Genomic DNA, 23,004 nt, shown 5'->3' with positions numbered 1-23,004 from the left:
TATATATAGAATATTGGTGGGAGAGCCAGATGAAAAGTGACCACTAGGAAGACCAAGCCGTAGGTGGGTGTACAATATTAAAATGGATCTTAGAGAGATAGGATTGGATTGTATGGATTGGATTGATGTGGCTCAGGGTAGAGACCAGTGGAGAGCTCTTGTGAACACGGTAATGAACCTTCGGTGCCATAAAATGCTGGTAAGTTCTCTAGAAGCTGCACAATTGATAGCTTTTCAAGAAGGGCTCAGCTCATGAGTGGCTGAAACTTTAGTAGTTTACAAACATTAAAATGCCTTTAAGGATGACCTGAGAAGGCCAAAACGTATGCTGTAATGTTCTGATGATAAACACATTTCTAACACTTGTCTCAGATTACGAACAATCAGGAGATGCAATCGTGACGTTCTTACAGAGGCGGTTATGGAGAATTCTATCTTATGGAATGCAACACCGTGTAATCCGCTGAAAGTCAACCAGATTTCTTAGGAGAAATCTTCAGGATTGATAAGTGATCTAAGTTCCTCCGAAACGTCGGTTAAGTTTCAACGGACTAAACGCCGTTATAACACAGAATATACATCTATAACTCTTCAGGAGATCGGTACATGAAAGAATCTATTGGTTACTCTGATGCTCGCACTCAAACCATAATTATTGTAGTATTTTAGTGTTTTGGACATGAACTGAAAGACCGGTTTAATTCCTTTAAAATTAGTAGACACACGATGAACAGTAGAAACGTTAGTTCCTTTTAAAATTCGGTGAACACTCTTGAGAATGGCCAGGCAACCGAATCAAGCATTTATTGATCAAATTTTCATGCTGCGTTAGATAGTTTCTTACCGAAGCGAATACATTAGTATATGTTTCCTGATAAACTGAACAGATAGAGAACTGTACAAACACTCCTCCCATTTTATACTTTTCAGTTATTGTATGTTGAGCTCTTTGTATCAGTACATATGAAAGTTCGTTTTCACAATAAAAGAGCAGAGTCCGCAGCCTTACAAGGCAAGTGATAGCCACGTACATCTTGAAAGGATGACAACAGTTTTGGAAATAGATAATTATTAAGTTGAAGGAATACAGTATTTGTTGAGAAGCTGGCCGTCACTCACCTGTTCAAGAAATTTTCCGCTGTTTATAGAACGTAACAAAAAGTCACACTCCGCGGCCTGTAGTCCGCAAACGAACTATACCGACCGAGCGACCGCCGCTTGTCGGCGATGTTAGTGCCAATTTTTGCGGATAGAGGGTGTCACATGGTCAGCGGAACGGTTCCCAGTGACCGCTAATCTCGGTTTTCTGGACCGGAGCCGTTATTTCCTTGAAATATCTCCTCAATTATTCTGACGAGGCTGAGCGGACCCCGATCCAGACCCACTACTTCTCAGAAATTCTGGTAGCGTCGGGAGTCGAACCCGTAACCTCTGGATCTGTCTTTTATAGAACCTAAACGTTCATTAACGCGTTCAGGCGAACCTGCCAATATTATGCACAGTTACAGTCTTATTTGATTCGGATGGTCACCCATCTTGTGGGCGTGATCACTGAGGAGCTGAACCCTGTATGATAGTTTATCTGCTCAAAGGATTAATACCAGAATATCGTAATATTTCTAAACGCTTTGTGAATTTTAATCTCTGTAGACGCTTCCTTTGTTTTCTCTTCTTCGTTTAAGCAATTTAGTAGACATAAAAAGGGAGTGAAATTGCCCCTGTGCATCTAGCCATGAAGATATGTGGCAGAATTGAGGTAAAACTTCAAGAATTCTAAATCCCGAAGTTTCAACCTTCTGCTTCTTTATCCCCGAAGAATAAGTCATGGGAACCATTACTAACTTCAAAACCAACATCCCAGGGTCTCTGATCTGCCGCCACTATTAGGTTTAGATTCAATGTCACGTGTGAAATAACGATATGATTTTCATTTAAACTGTCGATTACTGAGAACCGGTAGAGACTGAAATGAAACTGTCACCCCACCTGTTCCCTCAGATCACACAGTATCAAAATATAACGGATACTTTGAATGTTTGTCAAGATGGAATATGAGGAACGATTTTCTTTATTGCTAGTGGGGTGGGACTAAGTCCCTTGTACTGCGGTCACTTCTGCCCTATTGTACCAGCCCCAGATGATAGGTGAGGGTGATTGTGGAGCAGTTGGTGGAATGAAGATTGGCAGGGGAAACCGAAGTACTCGGACAAAACCTGCCCCAGCGCCACTTTGTCTACCACAAATCCCACTTGACCAGATCCGGGATCGAACCCGGGCCGCCGCGGTGGGAAGCCAGTGACTAACCGCTTGAGCTATGGCGCGGCCTTTGAGGAATGATAGACGGATAGTCAGAGAGAGACAAGATAGTTCGTGCAACGAACGAATAAAACGAACTTCTATATTGTTAGGAGTCCGGGGTTCCGTGACTGATAATAACGGATTCCTGTTTGGATGATTGAATTTGTTAACGCCTTCGTTTACAATCTGTCTTAACCACACTCAATCATAGCGCTAAGGCTAATCTACACAATTCAGAAATCACTAAGATACACTCCATTCTTTTCTCTTTCTCCGTTGTACTCCCTCGTACTCCTCCGTACTCCGTTCTGTGTCCTCTTATAATTCTTCGGCCCTGACCCCACGGAAAACACGTGTCACATGTTATGAAGAATACGCGTTTAGTGGTTCGTTACCTAGCAACTGGCTGTATCATGGTCCACAGAGAACACAGTTCTATTGTGTGCTCGCTGGAACGTGTGTACCGAGTCGTTACTCAGCAACGGGTATATGCTTCACAGTTTTCTCACCCCTTAAGTTGCCGCGTGTGATTTGTGCTAACGTACCACGTATGATAACATTGCAATAATACAACTTATCATGCGTGTAAGGTTATGTTTCTTCTTGTAGCTGAGAAAGAGGCCCACATGTGAAAGGAACGCCAAACATGAGAAACAACAAACATGTTTCTGTACGTGCGTTCGGGAAGCGTTAAGGGACGCTGCGGTCCGCAGTTCACTAATGGTTCACTGGGCTTCCGGAAGAGGCCCATAGAATAATTACGACGTTAATGATTACAACTACTGAGTTTATAGGGCCGATCACAGTGGCCGCGCGGTCTAAGGGACCTTAAATCGAGCCATTTCCTTCCACGTCCTTCATTCAGTAATCATACTACGATTCCACTATGAAATTAAGATTTGATACCTAAAAATATGTGAAAGACTGGCATATATATCGTTAAACTCATGTATCTGCGTGTTTATTTGGTAAAAAATGTAAAGCTTTCCTTGAGCTTAACTAAGGAAGCACTACGGCATCAAGGCGCACAAGGGGATTGACGTATAGATCCACATTTTCTTGACCTCGGCACTAGATGGAGGTAAGTTGTCAGCTTCAAGCCCCGGCCGCTTTACCCCCGGGGAAGCGAACCCGGTACCCATTGGATAGGAGGCTAGGTGGGCCCCAAGGCCGGTCCCGACAACTTGGAGGAGAGAATATTCTTAACCCTACTGGGACTCGAACTCCGACCCCTCGGTCATCCAGCACCTCAGCCCCTAGCTAGTCGCTGTACCCACTCGTCCCTGCAATAACTTCTGAAGAAGTTGACGGAATATTTGAGACTTGATACGAGACCTTGAATTGTTTACTTTCCTTCTAACTGCAGTACCATCTTAGTGACGGTGCAAGTGTATCAGCCCGTAGCAACCCTACCGCCATTTAATATACAGTACTGAAGCCCTGTGTCAGAATCTTTTCGAAAAATACGTATATAACTTTATAAGAAAAATTTTTATTCGTAAATCTGAAATATGGTCGCCGTGCGAAATCTGCATTTTGTATGTTGACAAAAAGTGATGAATTTTTCGAGCTAGGTAGGTAAAACTGTGCAGAGAGATGGAACATAAATATGTTTGTAGCTTAAAATTATAATAAGATTAAATTAACTAAAGGAAGTACAACATAGTTTCTGTGAAATTGTCCCTATTCTTAACATAAATCTTTCATATCCTTTGATTGCATTTGTTCGTTATGTCGTATGTTCTGAACCGTTAACATTTTGTTGTGTGTGTTCGGGACGTCTCGAGTTCGATTCTCGATCTAAATTTGAGCTATCCTGATTGGACTTCCGTGATATTTCTCAGATCCCAGAGGGAGGAAATGAAATAGTAGAAATCCTTCAACACATAATTTTTCGGGATTTAAACATGATCTCGTTACATTACGCTAATCAATCATGATTAAAGAGAATTAAACAAGAAATGCCAGTTAAGAATAAGAAAATATGAAAATCGATGAATGTATTTCGGTCTATAATATAATCTCTGAAGATGTACATAAGAAGAGTCGACTAGATGACAGCTCTTATGGAAAACATGAAGCATGTTAAAACGTAAGTATGGCGACACCAGCTGTCGCTGGTAATGAATATGTAAAACGGGCCTTGATACTTTCCCTGTCACATCATTCAAACCGTAATGCCCCCATTCAACGCTGTAGAAAGCGTTATTAAATTAACTAAGAACGCCTAACAAGATTATAAGGCCCTCGACGCTAAGAACGAAACGTAGTTATATGCGGTCATTTTCTGTTTGAATGTAAAGGCGCGACTTTGACAGTGAATTTATGCCATTCATCGTAACACATGTGAGTTTATTAAAAGAATTATATATAGTCGCGCTTCGCCACAGGGTACCAGGTCCTCCTGCAATCATTTCACACCCTGAAGAGCCTTACTGTATTAGACGTCATGGAGCAACGGGGCGATAATTCATTCTTGCTCTCATGGCCGCACAATTATAATGTCCCATATAATATACGGAAGCTATCACGCTCGCATAAGCATGCGCGAAGGATATGCGCATGCTGTTATTATATTCATGTGTAATCTTGATAGCGCCTCCCCTTCAGTCGTCTCTTCGCAGTGTGTGGACGTCCTTTAATTAACCTATTAGTATACATAACATGGTTCCAAACAAGTCTTGTTACTTACCGTGAAATTACCCCCATACCTTCTTTTCAGAAGATCGTCACTTAGTGCACTATATTGTAATGTTGCTATTCTTGTATACCATCTGTTATAATTGCTGACGTGACCCTGTTCCTTCATTGAAAATTACTGGAGAGTTCAACAGGGTTCATGTGCGACTCCTCATTAGTTTAGGATGGCGGATCATAATTTAATGTTGAAGCTTCGACGAGTTTCTGCTTTCATTTGAATAACCACTGATTGCGATATACGTTGACGGAGCTACATAGCTCACTGTTAGTAATCGGCATGGTGACGCGCTTATTATTCGATATCATAGCTGGCCTGTAACCGGACTGATAGCTCGCTTTTCAGTATTTGGGACAGGATCTCACTTTCATCGGCGCAGTAGATCATGTTCACTATTCGGCACGAGAGCTCAGTTTAAGGATTCAGAGTTGTGGCACATTATTATTATTCTGCGCGATATCTTAGTTTCAGTTCCGCCGCGGTAAATCAGTTTCACTATTCGCAGCGACGTCTCAGTTTCGGTATCCGCAGCGGTAACTCAGTTTCAGCATTCGCAGAGGCAGCTCAGTTTCAACATTCGCAGCGGTAGCTCAGTGTCAGTACTCGCTGCGGTAGCTCAGTGTCAGCACTCGTTACGGTAGCTCAGTTTCAGTACTCGCTGCGGTAGCTCGGTGTGAGTACTCGCAGCGGCATCTCAGTTTCAGCGTTCGCAGCGGTAGCTCAGTTTCGGTATCCGACGCGGTGACTCGGTTTCGGTATCCGGCGCCGTAACTCAGTATCAGTATCCGCAGCGGTAACTCAGTTTCGGTATCCGCAGCGGTAGCTCTGTTTCAGTTTTCGCAGCGGCAGCTCAGTTTCAGTACTCGCAGCGACATCTCAGTTTCAACATTCGCAGCGGTAGCTCAGTGTCAGCACTCGCTGCGGTAGCTCAGTGTCAGCACTTGCTGCGGTAGCTCAGTTTCAGTACTCGTTGCGGTAGCTCAGTGTCAGTACTCGCAGCGGTAGCTCAGTGTCAGTAGTCGCTGCGGTAGCTCAGTTACAGTACTCGCAGCGTTACCTCGGTTTCAATATTCGCAGCGATAGCTCAGTTTCAGTACTCGCAGCGTTGGAGCGTCCAGGCTGGCCCTGGGTTACACCCAGCCTCCTATTCAATAGATGTCAGGACCTTTGTGACGCGTGAATTTAACCACTGATCTTCATCTAATGCTGAGATTAAAATTGCAAGGATCTATACCTCTGTTGTGCCGTGTTCAGGTAGTGATGCTTAACTTATCGCAGAGATAACTTAACTTCAATTACATGGCTGTAAGCAATTACAACGGTTGTCATAATAACAACAATAACGGTTGTAGTAATGGGAGCCGGGATAGCGACTGGCTACGGGCTGGACAACCAAGGGGTCGCTGTTCGAGTCCTGGTAGGGTCAAGAATTTTCTCTTCTCCACGTCGTCTAGACCGGCTCTGGGTTCCACCCAGCCTCCTAGCCAATAGGTACCGGGGACTATTTCCCCGGGAGTAAACCGGCCGGGGCGTGAAGCTGACCACTCACCTCCAACTAGTGCCAAGGTCAAGAAAAATGAAGATCTATACATCCACTCCCCCATATGACTTCATGGCGTAGTGCTTAATTACGTGGTTACGGTGACAAATTTACCTTTAAGGTAAATAGTGGACGAATGTAAGTCGGGGTTTACCTGTATTATATGCGGCTTCATATCTTCAAACTTCAGTATCTTCGCACCTCGTTATTTGACTCGTTTATGAGTGACTGAACTTAAACTCCGTAAGTGCAATAGGAATTAAAATCAGGCCGTTTTTATTTAAATATACAGGCAAGGAATTTATTGGATTTTATACGTGTATATTGGTGGATTTAATATGCTACGGATACGCGCTCTTGTATGAGAAGCGATTGCTTGAATTATGCCCAGCTGAGGAAGCCAGTTCATTTGCTGCAAAGTTGTAAACTGCATTTCCATAATGATACACGCGCGCGATCGGAGATTATTCTTTGCTTTAGCGTGCAGCATTGAATGGAGTAAGTCGCTCAGTTCCGGTGTGTGTAATCGATTATGGTGCTGTACCTAGTTATTTCCCGCTGTTTACAGACACAGAACAATGCTCCAGACCTGCCCCATTTGCATACCTGTATAACAATATGTAATTGTGGTCCGTGTCCATGGACAAAGCAATACCAAGACCGGGGAGCAGTCCCAATAAGGTGTAATTGAATTGCATGAAAATAAACTGTACGCCTTTATGTGGAAATACCGAACAAGTTAGCTCAAGTGTTAAAGCGTCTGATCTCTATTCTATAAGTGCCAGACCCGGATATGGGCCGAGACACAGGTTCTGAGTTTCCCCGCAGTTTTCCGTAGTTTCTCAAATCGAATGCCCGGATAGTATCTGAAATTAGGCCACGACCGCTTCCCATCGCGGCGGTCCGGGTTCAAGCTCAGGTCAAGTCATGTGGGATGTGTGGTGGGCAAAGTGGTACTGGGGCAGGTGTTCTTCTAGTGCTTCTGTTTCCCCTGCTAATTCTCATTCCACCGACTGCTCCATATTCATCATCATCTATCATCCGGGGCTGGTACAATAGGTCAATTAGAGGCCGACGTAGCAATTGAACTCAAGTCTCAACCCATCCAAAGAAACTAAAAAAAATAGACCACACCGTTTCCTTCCATATACTTTCCAATTTGTTATTCACTCGTCGTCTTACGAGTCGATTCTCTGCTGCTAGGAGTGCCACTAAAGGAGCCCTGAACAGAAACGTGCAAATGTATGAAATGGACTTACTGCGAGATTAGGAATCGACCCTCTCGTTGCGGCCGTTATAAAGAGTTCTATCTTCTGGCATATAACGCCACGTAGTCCGTTGAAAGTCAACAGACGTTTCGGAATAACATGTCGCTACCATCTTCAGGTTCGAAGAATAAGGCAAACAAGAAATCAGCGTGAAGCCGGTAGTAAGAAGAGCTCTGTTCTTCCTAAACTTTCGTTTACTTTCAATGAACTACACGACGTCATATCCGAGAAGGAAGAACTCTTGGCCGCGCCATAGCTCAAGCGGTTACTCGCTGGCTTCCCTCCGCGGCGGCCAGGTTTCGATCCCGGGTCTGGTCAAGTGGGATTTGTGGTGAACAAAGTGGCGCTGGGGCGGCTTTTCACCGAGTACTTCGGTTTCACCTTCCAATCTTCATTCCACCAAATTCTCCATTATCATAATCACCCGGGGCAGGTACAATAAGCAATCAGTGGCCGCTGTGCCGAGTGGGCCCAGTTGGACTCCACCCCCCACTAAGCGAATTAAAAAAAAACTCTTGCTGAGATAGGTTTCTGCATGGAAATTCAGTCCTCATCCACTGTTACTTTATTTCTAGCTTCGAATCCTTTCCTTATCCCGTCCTCTCAAAGACATTCTTCCTTGTAACAGACCAAGTTTCACACTTACCTTGGAAGTGTTCATTATAATAAACCTATCAGAACGCCCTAAGTAATCAGATAAATAACATATGACGTAGTTAGAGTCGCTTCTGTAGTGTCCAAACACTATAGACGAGACTTCCTGTTCTGTGCACTGGATGTGTCTGTCGGCTTCCTTTTCTGTGGGAGCACAGCTAGGTGCACAGACAGTAATGACATCTCAGCTTACAACAATAAACTAGATCGAGAGTTATTTTACAGCCAGGTAGCATTCAGTCGATACGATATATCGATCGATATGGATCTTTGAACTGAGTGGATTGAAGGTAAAAACCAGTGCAGTAATTGGTATACTCACGTATGGGCAATATTGATCATCCAGATGGCAAAATTGAGTCATTCTTCTTCCTTTTATTGCGATCTTAGTGACAAAGGGACGAAACTTTGAAGAAGTCTGAAGGTCCTCACAATTAATTAATCAGACATTTAAACCACTTTTCGCCAAATCTTCCGACGCAGACGTGTTTGAGGATGGTCATGAATGCCGAGTTGAAGGTGCTGTAGGCTGTGTCAGAATAGTGCATAATTACGAGCTTCTGTGTACATGGCAATGAACCTTCGACTTTCAGAAAGCAGCATATACGTATCATTAGCTGCTGAATAACTATCAGATGTGAATGGAAAGTCCTGGAGTCAGTTTACCGAGTTGGAACATGCCGTAAAATCTGTGCAAATCATTCCGTCCGCAGCAGTGGCAGTTCCCTAATTACTGACACAGCTGCCGGTTGAGACTGTCGGGACCTTAAGGCGTAATTATAATTTATTAAAAAGTAGGCCTAATATTTCTGAAAGTAAGCCTTCGGGGTTATTGATGTTTGGTTCTTCTTCCGTCCACAGTCAAGTCGTTGTTTGCTGTTATAGGTAACAGAACAGACCAGAAGTGAGCAATTGGTTTCTGCCTTAGGGCCGGGCGGGGTTATTTCGAAGATATCGCCGGTCAGAGAGCCTTATGGGAAGAATTCTGTTTGTTCTTCAAAAACTTTTAAAACTTTCTAATCTTATAACTTATTTTCAATGAGTATATACACTTTACTGATACACCACAACGCTCAAATACAATTTTACTGCCAGTTCTGACTTGCAGTCTCTAAGTGTTATGATCCTGATTCAGTCGCGTTTGAGAGATGATCTGCTTAATTGAGCGAATTTCGTTGCTCTGAGCAAGAAATTATCTGTCCCAACTTTTAAACCATCACAGAAATTCAAGAGATTATCTGGCGTTTCACAGTTTTACACTGAGTGGGTCTGAGCTTATGAAAAGCAATTCTGCGCATTGAGTTAGTTGTATTTCTTATATCCAAATAAAGGGGGGCACGCGGTAGTGTAGTTGGTGTAGGCATTATGCTACAAGCCGTATCGGGAGTTCGATTCCCGATGAGGTCATTGGATTTTTTAATTAATCTAATCCTTGCAGTCGCACTATGGCCCTGGGGTCAACTCAACCTCTAAAAGAAATGAGTACCAGGAATCTTCTTGGAGGGTAAAGGGCGGCCGGCGCGTTAGGCTGACAAACTCACCGCCATCTATGAACCGCTTGTCTAAAGAAAATGTGGGAGCCTCGACATCAAACAATCCTATGGGCTTTCACGCCCTGTTACAGGAATAGCTTAAGCTTTTTAATAACTATATAATCTTCTTTGCTAAAAAAATAATTTTTAATTTCTAATTAAGTAAAATGTTTTTTGGAATTTAAGTATCTGGTAATAGCAGTAACAAATGTAAATGGCGAAATTACGGTAAAATAAATTCGTAAGAGATTTCTGATACGATTGAGAAACTAATTCCCATTTGCCTTCCAGAATACTAAAAATATACGAGTAAAGCAATAATTTCTGCATGTGACTTTCATAACTGTAAAATATGGTCTCTTACTTCGAAAACGCAGCGATATCAATGAAGAATTCTATCTTCCTGGGGGTAAAGTCGTGACATTCAACCAACGTTTCTTAGGAAGATATCGCATCGGTTTCCCCGATTTCAGATTGTAAGCGAAACAACATGGCGAAACAGGCAGCAAGCACAGCTTGTCTGACTTACTCTCTCAAAGCCAAGTGCAAAGGGAACTATGTTTAATAACTAGGAATTAATCGAATGGGCAATGTAGGGTACCACGTAAACAAGAGGTTTCTGATTTACTCATACATAGATAGCCAAGTATTAATGTTCGGCCACATAGAGCGCCACGTACGCTATGTTCGCTATATGAACAGAAAAATATCTCCCTTAATTGCCAATATGACTGGCCACACAGACTTCCGTACGCTACGTACGCTATGTTCCCTATGTTAGCTGCGTCGCAGAGTGTACACAGCGTACGTAGCGTACGTAGCGAACATAGCGTAGCGCTCTGTGTGGCCGAACCTGGGTTAATGGAATTAGGATATTTCAGTAAGTCTGATATATAGCTGGGATGGAAGAGAAAAAATGTGCCTACGTACATATAAAAACCTAAATTCTTCCTGCGCTTAATTAATTAAGCGTTATAACATGAAGACATATTGGGGAGTGGAGGTATAGTTCTTCCATTCTTGACCTCGACACTAGATGGAGGTGAGTGGTGAGCTTCATGCCTGGGCCGCTTTAGCACCTGGGAAAGAGCCCCCGGTACCCATTGGATAGCAGGCTGGGTGGGCCCCATAGTCGGTCTGGACGCTGTGTACGAGTAGTAAAAGAAAATCTCTCTCCCTTGCCCGGTATCAAACACCGACTCCTCGGCTATCCAGCTCGTAGCCGGTCGCTGTACCTACTGAGCTATCCCAGTTCTTATACATACATATTGTATCATCATCATCAGTAATCTGTCAAGACGACAGGTCCACAGTCTCTTCCAAAACAATTCCTCCACTTAATGCGATCTAGAGCTTTCTCCTTCAAATGACAGTATCCTCTTCTGTCCCCAAGGTCATCCAGCATCTTCTTACGTCTTCTTCCTNGTCACTTCTATCCGCCCCTCTATCTTTCCTTCGATAACTTCTTTTAGAAGGCAGTTTCTGCGTAAAACATGACCAATCCAATTAGCCTTCCGTTTTCTTATTTCGTGTAGGATATTCCTCTGCTCACTGACTCTAATTAACACTTCTTCATTTCTCACATAATCGGTCAAATTGATCTTCTCTATCCTTCTCCAACACCACATTTCGAAACTTTCCAGATGTTTCTGATCTACTGCCCTAAGTGTCCAAGTTTCAGCCCCATACAAAGCCATGTTCCAAATGTAGCATTTCACTAGTTTACATATTGTATATAGGTATATAATACTCTTCAGGTATTCACTTGGACAACAGAGGCGAAAATACGAGGAGACATTCCGATTGACTTCAGGGAAAAAAAGTTCTGTGGCGGATGGACGTGGTTATACTTAATCGTGTCAACGGCTCTAGTGTAGAAATACTGTACCTTTGGATTCTGCTACCAGAGAGTTAGTTGGTTCAATTAAAATTCATTTAATTCTTAGACCCCTGTTATTTGTACATTCTTCCAACCGCCGTCCCTCCATCCACCCATGCATCTAATCGGCCAGCCCGCTAGCCGGTCTCCAGCCTCTTCATCCGCCCAGCAGTCTATCGATAAGGTGGCCTCGGACCCTATTACATCTTGGCTTCGGCTGGGAAACAGAAATTAGCATTAATGAGGAATGCGGACTTGTCTTCATAGTCAGCGTGTAGATGTAAATAAACAAGTAGCTAATAAGTAAGTAAATAAATAAACATATTCCAGCTCGGTGTTGGTAACACAAGCCGCTGTGCGTTCTGTTCTTATATCAAATATTTTTTTTTGTGTGTCCTCCACTTTCATCTTCTCGCGCTCCGCCATTGTATTGTCAGTTTGCATGCTGCTGTGTCTTCTACCTGCCTTCCTGCAGACAACTTGAAGATTAATGATGCCTGTGCGTGCTGTCAACCTTGTCAGCGACACCCTCGAATTAAACAACACTGCCTATCGGAATTCGGTTTACAATGCGGACTACATCGTACAGTCGTGTCCGAAAAGAAGTATACATCGGACACCAGGCATCATTCCTTATGAATTCCAATGCATCGTGACTGTTTAATCTAGCGGGATGTTTCCAAGTGTCCGTACAAGAGCGCAAAGCTTGCCACACACGTTCTACCGCAGAAAATCTGTCGGAGAGTCTGTGGCTTCCCTTACGCATGGCAGTCAAAGGCTGAGACACGGTAGTACCTTCAGATATGCCAAGATAGCCTCCATCAACATCCGCCCCATTACAAAATCTTTCTTGCACTGGACGTTGTATGACCAGTGACCATAGTTGTTGATAAAAATCGTTAAATAAACCAAGAAACTGTGTAGTTGCAGTGAAGGAAGGAAAAATTAAATTTATTGGACACTTTATAATCCAAACTGGAATGTACCTTCCCCTTCGCACAAATAGGAGTAAGTGATCTGAATTGAAGTAAACGAAACAAGTTGAATTATGTAATTACATATTATAATATTCTATATCCTTCGATATCTTTTAATGTCACAATCAAATATTACTGTCACGTGTAGGGTAATACGCGTAACGAAAATTACGGGCTCTAGTTCGGATGATTGGATTTATCGGCACCTTGGTTACAATTTATCTTAATCATAATTGTGACGCTATCGCTGTGTTTACACACACCAGTCCTCCCCTGGTAACTCAACTAAAACGCAGGAACTATAACAGCTCACTGAATTACACACTCTAAATATTACACATGAGTGATGCCTTCTAATCATATTTTAATTCTTCACAGATCGATTTCTAACACTTCTTCAACTACGAACTTCTCGTGGCTGTCTCCGACCGAGAACTGCTTAGACAGCAAAGGGACTTAATTTTGATTAACTTAGGTCGGGAGAGGTGCACGAGAAGCATGCAGTAGCCATTTAGATTTTGGGAACCATCTCAATATTTTCTAAAGGACAGAGGAAAACCAAGAGAACGTGTGTCGAGATGGTCAGTCACAGGACCTTCCGGTTGCCTAACAAGCAGTCCAGCAAACAAAACTGAGTGATTCCATATCGTTTCCCCAACACATATGTTGCTGCTTTATTGATATTCTGAATTTAATATCACATAGAACAACATACTGGTAACTGAATTACATATCGCGTAGAGCAACATACTGGTAACTGAATTACATATCACGTAGAACAACATTCTGGTAACTGAATTACATATCGCGTAGAGCAACATACTGGTAACTGAATTACATATCACGTAGAACAACATTCTGGTAACTGAATTACATATCGCGTAGAGCAACATACTGGTAACTGAATTACATGTCACGTAGAACAACATTCTGGTAACTGAATTACATACAAAGAATAACAGTACATTATTACTGACAGTTTACATAAAGCTATCCCTCTAACAGGCCGTGGAGGCACATAGAGTTGTCAGACCTCGAGACGCCCCCATTCTCTCGACAATCGGCTCACAGATGGCGGTAAGATTGTCAGCCTTACCCTCCGGCCGTCCTTTACCCCAGACTGATCTGGTATTCATTTCTGTAAGAGGCTCAATAGACCCCAAGACCATAGTGCGGCTGGAAGGATTAAATGAATTGAAAAATCCAATGAGCTCATAACATATCAAAAATACTGCGATACCTATTTATGATATCTTTGTCACGGTGCCACAGTCTTCATCCTTTGTCGTGGCAGTTGTCAGCGCATCATTTGGGTTCTCAGTCTGGTCCACCGTTCGATCAGCTCTTGGTGCTGCCTATGAGTGGATTCTCCGGAATTCCCTCTGTTGCTTATGCTCCTGGAATGCGGAGCACTCTATTCACACAGCGATTCGTTTCATCGATATACAGATGTACAGTTCGTACCTCATAGGAAACATGTTACGTCTCCGTCATAAAGATCAACCTATTAATACTATTTAGGAGAAACTTTTCCGTTTACCGTATGAACAAGACGAAACAGAAATACGCTCTGTAAGCAGCGTGCAGAGTTTTAGCACGTCAAATAAAGTGACAGATGTAGTAGCCAGTGGGCTTTAAAGAGTTAATTAAACACAGCCATTTTTACCTCTATCTGCCTATCTATCTATCTATTCGAACCCACGATCCCAGCGTTCAAGCGAGCGAAGACTGTTCATGCCTTCGACCGCGGGGCCACTGTTATCGGCATTTTTGCTCTTACCATTCTGATATAACACGTACTCTTGTTACATTATTCATCACAATGGCAGCATTTGAGAGATACTGGCTTCCAGTAGTCAGAAGTGCGAAGGTAAGAGAACGTGGATGTATTCCAAAGCCTATAGCAGGATATCATGATGTGTGCTAAATTGGCTACTTGTGCAGACAGTTACGTATCCCATGTCAGGTGCATATCGAGTGCCTCTGTCTAGACGTGTGGAGGGGCATGATGACCACTACATATGGGCAACACTCTTACATGAATCACACCAGAGGATTTACATGGCACTGGCGAGTATGCGCTACTGCGTCGCAGTGAAGTAAATTTGTGTCAGAACATTGCGTTACACATGCGCACATTAGATTTTGTATTACTGATTCTGGGCTCTTTAACTTTACTGTAAAAACTCAACGCGAATTGATTTTCTAGTTCTTTAATAACAGTGGGTTTCAACATTTTAGACCCACCGCCCATTTAGTTGACGAGTATGGAAGGAAAAAAAAAGGGGTGGGGGCTTAAGATTGAAGATACGATAGAAAGTATTCCCTAATCCAACGGGCTTTTCTATAGTTCTGTATAAAGAGTGACCGCCTCTGTGGTCTAGTAGTCAGAGTTCCTGGCTACAGATCCAGAGGTCCGGATTCGACTCCCGGTGCTGCCAGATTTTCTGAGAAATATGGGGTCCACTCAGCCTCGTGAGGATAATTGAGGAGCTATTTCAAAGAAATAGCGGCTCCGGTCTAGAGAACCGAGATTAACGGCCGTGAGGATTCGTTGCGCTGACCACGTGACACCCTCTATCCGCAAAAGTTGGCACTAACTTCGCCGAAAAGTGACGGTCGCTCGGTCGGTATAGTTCGCTTGCGGACTACACGCCACGGAGTTGGTTTTGTTTGTTTGTGTAAAGAGTTGAGTTTATTCATTCTTGTATTTACTTTTAAGCACTATTCATTTATAACAGTTGGCGAATGAAGTCTGTGATACAGGCGTATTGAACTTCAAATAATTTTGAAGAATTTTGACGCAGATTAGTAGAGAGTTAAACCTGACTTCGATTGGCACCCTGCTTCTACGTTCCAGCAAATGTAGCCTATGGTCTCATACAAAGGAGAACCCAGAGTTCAGCGCTGTTTTCAGACATTCGAATATTATTATAATTTGAAATAAATGTCGAATCTTAAATTTTTTCTTTGTTCCCTCACACTTCGGTACAAGACTTATCACTTACTCACAGTTTATGCACTCTGTGCTTCATAACCATTATCTAAAAGCAAAATAAGGCCGCACCATAGCTCAAGCGGTTAGTCGCTGGCTTCGCATCGTTGCGGTCCGGGTTCGATCCCGGGTCTGGGCAAGTGGGATTTGTAATGGACAAAGTGGCGCTGGGCAATGTTTTCTTCGAGTACTTCGGTTTCCATGCCAATCTTCATTCCACCAATTGCTCTACAATCACCCTCACCTATCATCTGGGNCCGGGTTCGATTTCCAGCCCTACCAGATTTTCTGAGAAGTAGTGAGTCTGGAACGGGGTCCACTCAGCCTCGTGACGATAATTGAGGAGCTATTTCAAACAAATAGCGGCTCCGGTCTAGAGAACCGAGATTAACGGCCGTGAGGATTCGTTGCGCTGACCACGTGACACCCTCTATCCGCAAAAGTTGGCACTAACTTCGCCGAAAAGTGACGGTCGCTCGGTCGGTATAGTTCGCTTGCGGACTACACGCCACGGAGTTGGTTTTGTTTGTTTGTGTAAAGAGTTGAGTTTATTCATTCTTGTATTTACTTTTAAGCACTATTCATTTATAACAGTTGGCGAATGAAGTCTGTGATACAGGCGTATTGAACTTCAAATAATTTTGAAGAATTTTGACGCAGATTAGTAGAGAGTTAAACCTGACTTCGATTGGCACCCTGCTTCTACGTTCCAGCAAATGTAGCCTATGGTCTCATACAAAGGAGAACCCAGAGTTCAGCGCTGTTTTCAGACATTCGAATATTATTATAATTTGAAATAAATGTCGAATCTTAAATTTTTTCTTTGTTCCCTCACACTTCGGTACAAGACTTATCACTTACTCACAGTTTATGCACTCTGTGCTTCATAACCATTATCTAAAAGCAAAATAAGGCCGCACCATAGCTCAAGCGGTTAGTCGCTGGCTTCGCATCGTTGCGGTCCGGGTTCGATCCCGGGTCTGGGCAAGTGGGATTTGTAATGGACAAAGTGGCGCTGGGCAATGTTTTCTTCGAGTACTTCGGTTTCCATGCCAATCTTCATTCCACCAATTGCTCTACAATCACCCTCACCTATCATCTGGGGTTGGTACAATAGGCCAGAAGTGGCCGAAGTACAAGGGACTCAGTCCCATCCCACTAGCAATAAAAAAAAACAAAGTACGAACACGAATTACGATTGAATTCCTTAAGTAAAAGAAGTAGTGCTAATATTCCGGTCTAGAAATCCGAGATTAACTGCCGTGGGAATCCTTTGCGCTGACCACGCCACACCCTCTATCCTCAAAAGTTTGCACTAACTTCGCCGAAAGCGGCTGTCTCTCGGTCGTTATAGTTCGCTTGTGGACTAAAGGTCACGGAGGAAAGGAAAATAGTGGTAAGATTAAATGCTATTGTAATTAATCGTGTCATGAATTTATGTCTGTCATTAGAGTAAAGATAGTTTGGCAGGATGGGCGGTCATAATACTCGGGTTTATAATGTATTACTTTCACAGTCTAGTGACGCTTTATGTGCCTAGTATTGACAGCAGAACCCACAGGTTTAACACCGCTGATACCGAGACTTACTATTGAACATAACCTTCAGCTAATTCCATCCATCTTCCGTTCTTACAACTTCTGTCCGTAAGATCCACATTAATTTATTACCTCATGCTTTCAAATGAAAACTTTCGAAATCTTTGTCCACCAAAATTCCGTGTGTATTCCTTGTTTTCCATACCCCTGCCTCATGCCGGACCCATCATGTTCTCCGTGATTACCTGAATGTGGGGTCTTGAATGCTCTAAATAATAAGCAAACGTGTCTAAAGTTTCCAAAAACTGTGAACATCATTTTTGTTTTCATTAAAATGTAAACACGGCGCATACAGGAATGCTTACTTTTAATAATAATTGTTAAAGTATTGTAGTTATGCACGTGATATTATACACACTATATATTACATTATAAATATTCTAATAGATCCGGTATGAAGTATTTTTGTTATGTTGTAGAGTATAAATATGGCCGCTAAAAATTAACGAAGACTTTTTACGGAAATGAAAACTAGCATTTACTGAGTCCAGCCTGTTCCTATCTTGTACGGGAAGCATGTACATAGCACACATATATTTTTACAGTGAATAAAAGTCAGTTTCTCTGCAACGAATACTTGGAGCAGTAGGTCTGTGTTCTGATGAAATCAGAGAGAAAATATTTGCAGCAAATTTACTGTAAGCGATCTTAACCCTGTTCGCTAATTAGCCACGTTTACAACGTATGTGCTCAGTACCTGCAGCATACGTCAGGCACGATGTTCCCAGGTTCAGCCCAGACTCACTATATCATTCTGCCTCATCGACGTTCGAATTGCATTGCAGTCCATACAGTGCGGTTAGGCTACAGGACATGGCTGTAGCGTATTTCCTCCCGATCGTGGTCTAACGTAGTGAGGAGGTCAGCGAATCCAGTAACCCTGAAAACGATGCCAGCGGGCGAGTAAGTTCCTGGTAGGGTCACCCATGCCGGTAAGGCCAAAAGAAGAGTAGTCTATGACCATCTAGTTTGGGGGTTGTGCGTTAGGTTGGTAACCTCCCCACGTAAAAATAATCTTACTCATAATACACAAAGAAGGGATAGCCGGATAGACAAATGTACGTAATTTGGACCGGAAATGGAAAAAGTATAAACGATTAGGAACGTCAGAACGTATGACCTTGGGTACTTGGAATTACGCGGCGTCTCTGAAAGTATGAAGAACTGGAAAGGAATTGACAGCGATGGAAATAGATATAGAAAAAAATTACACAAACTAATAATAAATTTGTAGCCTGTATCCGGGATAGCGTAATCGGTATAGCGACTGGCTATTGGCTGGATAACCAGGAGGTCGGAGTTCGAGTCCCGGTAGGGTCAAGAATTTTTGTTTTATTCATGTCCAAACCGACTCCGAGGTCCACCAAACTTCCTATCCATTGTGTACCGGGGGCTCTTTCCCTGGGGTAAAGCGGCCGGGCTGTAAAGCTGACCACTCACCTCCAACTATTGCCGAGGTCAAGAAAATGTAGATCTATACATACATTCCCCCATACGGCTTCTTGGCGTTGTGCTTAATTAGTTGAGCACAGGGACAAATTTGCCTTGCCATAGCGAGTGTTTTACATGGCTGTGAAACATGGGTCATGACGTCCAGGGGCAGAAGTAGATTACAGGCTGCCGAGACATTGATAGCTGGAAAAACAAGAAGAGATAAAATTAAAATAATTATATTAGAAATAAACTACTTATGGAAAGCCTGAATAACACTGTAAACAAATAAGGAGGCAACTGGAAAAGCCACCCATAACGCGTGACTGAAAATGGAATTTCGAGGCAAATGGTGGACTCAACTTCAGGGAATAAGAAGCCATCGGCAACCCAGGAAAAATGACCAGACCAAATTTGATTGTATGTATACAGTACTTCTTCTATTAAATCGCGTTCTTGTAAATAAATGTGGCTTTTTATGATTAAGAGCAATTCAGTGTCTTTCTTATCAGCCCATTTTCGGCTTTCTCCGAGAGCAGCTTCAGAGCTTTCTGGGGTTCCACAGTTCTCACTTCGGAAAATTCTGAGTCAGGAGACCAAAATCTGCTCAGTGGGACCCAGAAGCTCTATCTGTGAGCCAATCTGTTGGACGCCCAGGGAGACTACTGTTGTGGAGTTGCGAGTGTACGCAACCATAAAACTGCATAGTACGGAAGCAGCACTAATTATCGGCACACGGCATAACACGTCATTATCGCCACAGTGCCTGCCCGTGACCCGGTATCATTAGCAAGCCCAGCCTCACTTTATTACGAGGAAACAACTCATTCTTATTATTAACTAAATTTTCTTCGCAATGCTCATGGGAGTGTGAATATTATACAGGACAGATCGAAAGTTAAGAACCTAGTAACATTAACATTTTGTTTTTCAACAGCAATTCAGTGAACTTCTCTCCGTATTTTTTATTTTATTTTTTCTCTATGGCTCTACAATCCTTCAGACCTTGGCTACTTTTTCAGTTTCTTTGGTTTTTAACACAGTCGGTAGTACTCCTTTGACGGGGGATTAGCCCGATGCAAATCCGCTACCTACACACAGAACAAACATAGACATTCATGCCTTGTGTGGCATTCGAACTCACGATCCCAGCGTCCGAGCGAGCGAAGACAGTTCATGCCTTAGACCGCGTGGCCACAGTGATCGGCGCCTTCGAGGGTTAAGCTACGTATTTCAGATTAATGTAAAATACAATGCTCTTAACCTCATACCATGAATTTTATAATGAAGTGATAATGGTAGAACCTTACTTTCGTCTGCATACAACGTATAGCCTATGGGTTCATAAGCCTGTACATACAGACATGCATCCATATATTCATACACGTGCGTACATGCATAAACACACTTCCTTAGGTGTATAAAGTGCGGTCGCAATTTATGCGAATTTGAAATAGTGAGATACAAAAAAATATATTAATTAAGCCGCACTTTATGCGCAAAGTTTGAAATAATGCTAATCCCCCCTCAAAAAAAAAAAAGAATTCGGGAAGATTCACGTATCTGTTCTTAAAACTTGCTTTGAATTATACGAGGTCCTCATGAACGCATCCCTCGCACATAATGCTACCACACACACGCATACATATATACATATAAAGGAGCCGGGATAGTCCAGTCGTATAGCGGAAAACTACGTTTTGGGCAGCCAGTGTTCGATTCCCGGTTAGAGCAAAATTTTTTACTCCATTCCACAGCGTCCAGACTAGTTTTGGAGTCCACCCACCCTTCTGTACAATTGTTACAGGCGTTTCTTCCTCAGGGGATAAAGCGGTCAGGATGTGAAGCTGACCACTCCCTATAGTGCCGAGTTCAAGAATGCTAGAGCTGTGCATACACCCCCGATACGTCTTCATGGAGTGGTGCCTAATTAATTAAGCACAGGAGCAACTTTACTTTTATACAGTAACACACCGATATACACATGAACGGTGTCCATCCACTTTACGACAGAGATACGTCGTACCTTGTGAACGCAACCTTGAGGAAGGAAGCCTTATGTAAAGATGTCTGAATTTCCCACAGGCGTATGAACACCGCTAGCATCATGAGAATACTATCTAGTAAATTTTTAATTATGAAGTAACGGCCCGTGTCACTAACTGACGAAGAAGTAGATTTGTTGCCATAGTAGGTTCAGTGTACTTACATGAATATACTACAAGAACACATTAACATCCATTCACACATACATGCATGAATACGAACATACAGAGCGTCCGAGGTCCGCAGGGGATGTAGAGCCATAGATACTGTAGATTAGAATGTAATAGTCGCTCAGCTAGTCAAGAAACTCCTCTGAAGTAATGGAAGCGAATATTTGTTTTCATATCTAGCAATGTCAATGGATAGAATCATCGTTGTTTACCCTATTAACTGCAGACATAAGGAATAACAGAAAACTTTTTAAACCTTCAACTAATAACAGTATTCCACTAACCATGACCAAGGTTTGAAACTGGAAGCGCAGACCAAACATATCGACGCTGATGTATGATTATGTGCGCGCCCCCACTGACGCTGAACGAATGTCCCTTGTTGGATAAAGAAGGCGTACCCATTTGCGGATAATCAAGTAGGCCAACGTACAGGAATTTGTGACATCGCCGAGACTTGACCGCCCAATTAGTGCCTGTTGTATTGTTGTAGTTAACGAGCCTGCCGGATGGTGCACGCTTGACCTCGGAAGAACACACCTTGACCTGCTTGTTGTGGCGCGAGCCCCTCCCCCACACTGACCCTAGAGGTCGGGCGACCACGTAGCGTGGCCGTCACGCCCTCGGATGCCTGCCAGCCCCTCATTCAGCGCAGTGGTTAAATGTTAGTGAAGCCGGTCGGTCTCATAGTCAGTCACGTACTTATGGAGCTGAGCCCTTCTTGAGGAGAAGCCAAATCTGCAGCTACTCAAGAATTTCCCAGCATTTTATGGAACCCAAAGGTTCATTACCGTGTTCACAAGAGCCCTCCACTGGTCCCTATCCTGAGCCAGCTCAATCCAATCCACATCATCCCATCCTATCTCTCTAAGATCCATTTTAATATTGTCCACTCACCTACGCCTTGGTCTTCCCTGTAGTCTCTTTCCTTCTGGCTTTCCCACCAATATGTTATATACATTCTTAATCTCCCCAATTCGTGCTACATGCCCTGCCCACCTCATCCTCCTTACCTTGATCATTCTAATTATACTTGGAGAAGAGTACAAGTTATGAAGCTCCTCATTATGCAGTTTTCTCCAACCTCCTGTCACTTCATCTCTCTTCGGTCCAAATATTCTCCTCAACACCCTGTTCTCAAACACCCTCAGTCTGTGTTCCTCCCTTAATATCAGTCCTTCCGGAAGTAAATCATCGGTGTGTAAATCACCCCGCAATCATATGGCCTTAAATCGATCAAACTAAGGGCCAAGCAGTCCCATCATACCGGTATTCAGTTCACTGACTGAAATGTTAATCAAGCCAGATCGTGTCATAGTCAACAGTATGCAAACCGTTCGGTCCACAGTAGGGTATGACAGTCGATCAAGTTACCGAGTGGGCAGTTTGTCATTCCCGGCATACAGCCCATTGGTTAAAGCACAATGAAGCCATACTTGTACGTTTTACTGTATTCGTTCTGGTCCGTCACACTGGTTTATTATTATAAAATGATTTGGCAACACCATCCAGTGTGATTTAATATATCGTTGTATAATGTTAGGGCCTTTACATGTTTCGGTCAGTTGTGACCATCTTCAGAAGGCAATAACAACATGATAGAAGAGGCACGAAGGCACACACCTCAGCGGTTCAAGATTTTAAATATTAAGAAATTTAATAATATATTGTCAAGTGTTGGGTAGGTTACGTGACAACTTCACGCCGTTCTGGATCTAGCGAATTTATTGCACATTCGCTCTTACATTTACACAATTCACAGTTTCACAGTTACTGCCATCGGCAGTGTCACAATTACTTCTCCTGGTTCCATTCACTCCGGCTAATGCTAGACTGCAACTGACTGGTTATTCCCTCTCACTGACGAATACTCCTGTTATGTAGCTTCCACATTGACAACACAGAAAACAGTTACGTG

The 23,004-nt window shown here is 43.0% G+C and overlaps 1 protein-coding gene across 1 annotated transcript in view; it reads left to right on the top strand.

Annotated features, from left to right (window-relative positions):
* LOC111864032 (serine-rich adhesin for platelets) overlaps positions 1-23,004 on the top strand; it is a 622,801-nt gene that overhangs the window by 51,411 nt on the left and 548,386 nt on the right. The window lies entirely within an intron of this gene.

The sequence above is a fragment of the Cryptotermes secundus genome, unplaced genomic scaffold (assembly GCF_002891405.2).
Source record: "Cryptotermes secundus unplaced genomic scaffold, Csec_1.0 scaffold303, whole genome shotgun sequence".
NCBI lineage: Eukaryota > Metazoa > Arthropoda > Insecta > Blattodea > Kalotermitidae > Cryptotermes > Cryptotermes secundus.
The sequence above is the reverse complement of the archived record's forward strand: the minus strand, read 5'-3'. Positions and strand labels throughout refer to the sequence as shown.